Source organism: Silene latifolia, chromosome 7 (genome assembly GCF_048544455.1).
Source record: "Silene latifolia isolate original U9 population chromosome 7, ASM4854445v1, whole genome shotgun sequence".
NCBI lineage: Eukaryota > Viridiplantae > Streptophyta > Magnoliopsida > Caryophyllales > Caryophyllaceae > Silene > Silene latifolia.
In genome coordinates, this window is record NC_133532.1 from 9,151,567 (window position 1) to 9,157,566 (window position 6,000).

A 6,000-nucleotide genomic window follows, 5' to 3' on the forward strand; every position below is an offset into this window, starting at 1 on the left:
GAGGGGGGATACGGTACGGCCTGAGCAGAACCAAGCCGAGGAAGAAGAAGCCGGGGAAGAAACTTCAACTTGCGCAGAATACGCTCAACACTCATCGAAGGTCCATACCACGGCATAGACTACGCTGGGGGTAAATTGATGGGGCATATTCTGCACCCGCTGACCGAGTCAACATATTGAGCAAGGTCAAAGATATCCACAGCAAGTCAGCACCTTGGACAGCCTAACCGACGCAGCCTGTCGGCCTGTCCACTTGGGTCTCGGCTAGGCAACTAGCCACCCGGGATACACATCCGCGTACTCACATCCAAGACCCCTCGGCATGGAGTCAACAGGGCCCGCCGGCCTGCCATGGGTCCCTCGGCCGAGGGTAGAAGAGTCTTTCCACCTGCTAGCCACTTGGCCACTTGGCCACTACGTGACAAAAGGTGAAAGTCTATAAATACTCCTCAACCCTCATTGAGGAAAGGATCGGAAAATAATCAGTAAAACACACTAATCTGGTATCAACTCCCTTATCTCTCTACAATATACTTTGTGCCAAGTAACACACAACTTAATCCCTTTAAGTTTACTGACTTGAGCGTCGGAGTGAGTTCGCTCGGTACCAAGCCGAGCCCTCAGTTTGTTCATTGTTTCAGGAGAGGCCGAAAGGAAGAGTCAAGCAAAGTCATCATTCTACAAGCTTACGTGGTAACAAATCTGCTCTGGAATTACACCCGGAACAATACGACTTTGTGATTTTCTAAGTATAGTTTATATATTGGATATAAAAGACGTTAAATTTCTCTTTATTTCAATAAACTATATATTTTTTTTTTTTTTACCGTGTTCATATTTAAAATATTCTTATCTAATTCCGTATTAGTAGTAGTACTACTTAAATGTGAGTAGATTTTATTAATATGATGTTCACGTGACCGTGCTAGGGTGAAGCTAGGGAGACCATGCCAAATTACCAATTGCCAATGTTGAAAATCCTGACCGTCTGACCCCACGGTTTGTATCCCTATGGGCTATGGCTATGGGCATTGCATCGCACCATCCCTAATTTTTCAGTCGACATTCCATCGTACAAGTACACAATTCAAACTTTTTATAACTAGGTCGACATATTAGAAATGAGTCGGATCTAACATTCAGTATCATCATTTATATTTATCTTGCTTAAGACCGTCTTTACTTACTACTTATGACACCCTTTTATTTTAACCTTTTCCTTTAATTGGGTGTAATTAGATTGCTTGATTATGTTTAGTAAGTAATTTTGAGATTAAATACTTTCTAATTAAATTACCGGTCGTCAATAAATCGAACTGAAATATAGCAAACATTTAACGGGTACTAAGTACAAACCAAAGATTCTTTATTTGATCACAAAAACTTCAAGAAGACGGTCTCTCAATAGCGTTATTGAGAGACCTCTCACATAATGGGGTGAGGGACCCACTGAATTTTTTTTTCTCTATTATGTCTCTCACTTAGTGGGAGACGGTCCCTCATGAAACCTACTGAAAATCAATAATAGTTTATTTAATTTGTCGATGTTGCACACCCCCTAGTTAATGATTTAATGTCTATACATATTGCGGAGTACTCCCTACAAATACGGAAATAATTAAATAGGCACTATTTCCTCTAATTTACTGAAATTGCAACATTTTATAAAATACTACTCACATGTTTTCAATCAATGTTGCAATTCCAGTAAATTAAAGGGAGTACTAATTAAGATAATAGTTTATCGACGGGATTAGTCCGTCACAAGCAAGACTAGCTGTTACATTTTTTGCATTTGCTCATCCACGTGTCAAGCATTTTGTATCCTATATATGCTAGCCGCAAACAAGAACTTTTACATTTCTCGCTCTCTGTATGAAAGTAAAATAGATAATATAATTTATCAAAAGTCCAGGACCGAGGGAGTAAAAAAAAAAAGGTTGAGTCGTTGAAGACTCCTTTATAATGTCGAGCTACGTTAGCTAGTTCGGTCCATCTTCTAGTGTTTAATTTAATGAATAGGCTTTTTATATGTTATTGAATTTCATTAAACCGCAAAGGCGCAGACCACATGAGAGATCGAATGTTGTTGCTGTTAAGTACTTCAAACTATTAAACTAATCACCATACCACATGGTACTCACCATTAATTGGTACTATTCATCACTTTTTAATCCTTGTTCTATTTAATTTTTGTGATCAATCTATGCTTTATCATTTTTGGTTATATTTGTCGCAATTGTTTTAGTTAACTTTTGAAAAGCGATAGTACAAAAGTAGTTGTTTCAATAGATGATGAGTATAGTATGGTACATACTATAGCTGTTCATGGGTCATCCAGCTTATTAGGTCCGCCCGTCCAACCCGCTTATTACGTAGGCTTGGACAAGTATTTTTACCCGAAAAATTAAGAGGGCGGGCCAAGCCCAGCCCGCCAAGTTAAATGGGCGGGTATGGATAACAAGAAAATCCCGTGGGCCGGCCCATTAGGTCCGTTTACTATTTAAATCTTTTACTTATACAGTTATACTCTTACAAAAAAAAAAAGACATTTTCAAAGAAAATTGTATCAATTTTATATGGATTTAGAACACTAAAATAATATTTAAACTATAAAGATTAAAATATAACTAAAATATTTATATATTGGGTACCCTTATATATTTTAATTAATAAAACATCTAAATTGAAGTTTCGTGTTACGGCCCATTAGCCCATGGGCCGCCCAACTTTTGACTAAAGGGCGGGCAAGGGCAAGGATAATTGGCCCATAATTTAGGCCCGCCCCGCCCACTAAGGTCTTAAAGGGCAACTTTTTCCTTCATAGCCCGGCCCGCATTTGAACAGCTCTAGTAAATACTAAATTTGAAATTGTATCTTGATATATACGCTATAATTACAATAACACCAATGTCTTAAGCACTCCTACATATTATGAAATAACAAGGAATTTGAATATAATCTTTTATTCATATATATTAGAAATACAAAGAGATATATGTGTCTTAACATATATTTAGAGAAATTAATATTTCGTAGTTAAAATATTATCATCAGTTTAATTATTAAACTCAATTAACTACAAAAGAGAGAAAAAAAAGTAGAATGGATTTGTGGGAGGAATAAAGAAAGTAGGTATTATTACTTCATATTTTCATATCTTAACCTTTTCTTACCAACTTTTTGGTGAAAAGTGGGGGACCAAATATATATTTTTTTTTGTTACAAGAAGCGGGGTTCAACCCAAAACAAAGAAACGAAAACTAAAAAAGCACAAAACAAAAAACGGGAACATAACTAAGACTTGTCGACCGGGACGATCCTCGGCCAAGCTACACCACCAATATCCTGCTGCATTAACCGAGTTAATTGAATAGGTAAAATATTTGGTTCCCAGATGACCGTTTGTTGAGCTTGCTCTACTCCCGCATTCGCCAACCAATCTGCACAATTATTAGCCTCCCTATATATATGATGGACCTCAATCCTCCATTGATGATCGTTCAAAAAACATTTGCATATTTGAACATACGTGCATGGGCTGATGGTAAATCGTCTCTCGCGTCCAACATTGAAACAACCACACCAAATAGATGTTGAAGTCTTAAGAAAGCAAAAATAATACTCCATTCGTCCCGATTAATAGTTATATATTGATTTTGGCATAAAGATTAAGAAAATATGTTAGAATGTTTTTGGACTATACAAATCATTCATCTCTTACTTGCACATGAAAATACCCACAAAAATATGCCAAAAATGAAAATAAATAACTATTGACCGATACACCGAAAAAAGGAAATAGATAACTATTAACCGGGACGAAGGGAGTATACTCAGTATAGAGTACTATAAACTTATAAATTATTATTCATTGTGTACAACCGTTGTATAGTAATAGTATGATGGACAAAAAGCGTTTTTTTTGTCAAAAACTACCTTATATTTAGGGGTATTTGTAAAAAGACTACCTTATATTATTTTTCCTGTTTTTATACTACCTTTGTTTTCTCCTTTTTGGGTCAAAAACTACCTATGCTTAAATCCGACAAAATTTAGTCGATTTAGCAACATTTACCTATCTCACATGACTTTGTTAACATCAAACAACAATGACGAACCGCGTCCAAACAACAATTTAACTTTATATAAGCAAAAATTATGTTTGCATATTTCAATAATATCTACAAACATTTGCTAAAGTTAAGTGTAAGTACATCACGACATCCTAAAATCGGAGCTAAGCAATATTAGAACATAGTAAAAGAGTTATGTGAGATAAGTTAAAGCTGGAAAACAGATCAAATATGTCTACACTCTTAGCGTTAGTAGTTACTAACCAAAAATAAGGAAAACAAAGGTAGTTGATAACAAAACAAATAATGTAAGGTAGTCTTTTTACAAATACCCCTAAATATAAGGTAACTTTTGACAAAAAACTCATCACTTTATGATAAACAGTAGCCATTTTACATTAAAAAGTCACTATTTTATAATAATAAAAATGGTCATGCTTTCGTATAGATAGGGCGCCACCGGGTGACGCCCAAATTGGGTGCCACCCTCTCACAACAATTGTTTATTGAAGGGGTCTCCACTTACCCCATGTGAGAGGGTGGCGCCCAAATTGGGTGTCACCCGGTGGCGCCCTTTCATTTTCCTTCGTATAAAATGGTCACTTTTTAGGGGTCGTTTAGTTCACTACTTAGAAATGGAATGGATTGGAATGAGAAACTGTAGAAGTATGAAGTTCCAATTTTATACCTTCCAAAACATGTTTGGTTTATTAGAAAAATAAACATAACAGCCCGTCTCATTGAAGACGGCCACTATCCGTCACAAGCTGAAGACGGATAGTGACTCTCTCACAAAATGCAAGTGGGAGGGCAAGTGGGGTATTCATTTCCCCCACTTGCACTATCCATTTGCATTTTGTGAGAGGGACACTATCCGTCTTCAGCTTGTGACGGATAGTGTCCGTCTTCAATGAGAATTTGTGTAAACATAAAGGAATGAAGTTTAAATCCATGGGGATGAGGTGAATATGGGATTTCAAGGAGTTGTGGTGGAATGAGAATTCATCAAGATTCTAACTCCATTCCAAAATATCCCAACCAAATAGTAAAATAACTAGAATCTATTCCATTCCATTTCATTCCAAACCTCTCAACTAAACGCCCCATTAAGCCTTAACTAATATGCTATGACGGTTTTATAATTGATAAAAATATAAATATTCATGATGCATCACTTTATGAAGTAGATTTTGGGCTTTGTTTTATAATTATTTTGTTGCAGTCTATGTTCATGGTCCATACAAATTATGTTCTGGCAGCCATTTCTTAGCTTTGCTATTTTTTTTTGCAAAAAGGTGCTAATGCCAATATAATAAGCTGTTTTTTGCCTGTTTGGTTCATGAGAAGTCCCACCTTTTTTTTTGGGTACTATAGAAGTACTAACAATATCATCTTTCTCCTCCTATCAATAGTTTTCATTTTTCATTATTAGGTGTATCAGTCAATAGTTATTATTTGTATTTATAATAAATTTTAACTTGTAAAATGTTTATGTGTAAGTGGTAGATTTGTGGTTCAATATTATTATTATAATAAGTTCAATTGATAACTAATGATTGGGACGGAGAGAGTAATTTGGTACTCAACTAATTCAATTGGTCTCCCTTGTGACGGGTTACCATTTGTGACGGATATTTTGTGAGATAAAATGGTAACAAAATGGGTTAGTGGAGAAAGGGAACCACATGAATAGTGTTGCAGAGAGAGAAAAAGTGGGTACTTTATGAGGTAAAATGGTACCCGTCTCTTATTTGTGACGGATAGCGTCCGTCACAAACAAGAATTTGTGCAACTAATTACCCTTTTTGTTTCTTAACTACCAAATTACAACATCATTATTTTTGCTTAAACTAGAAGTTGGGATTAATAATAAAATTGATTCCATTAATCATTATATTTCAATTGTACTTCCCACATAAAAATA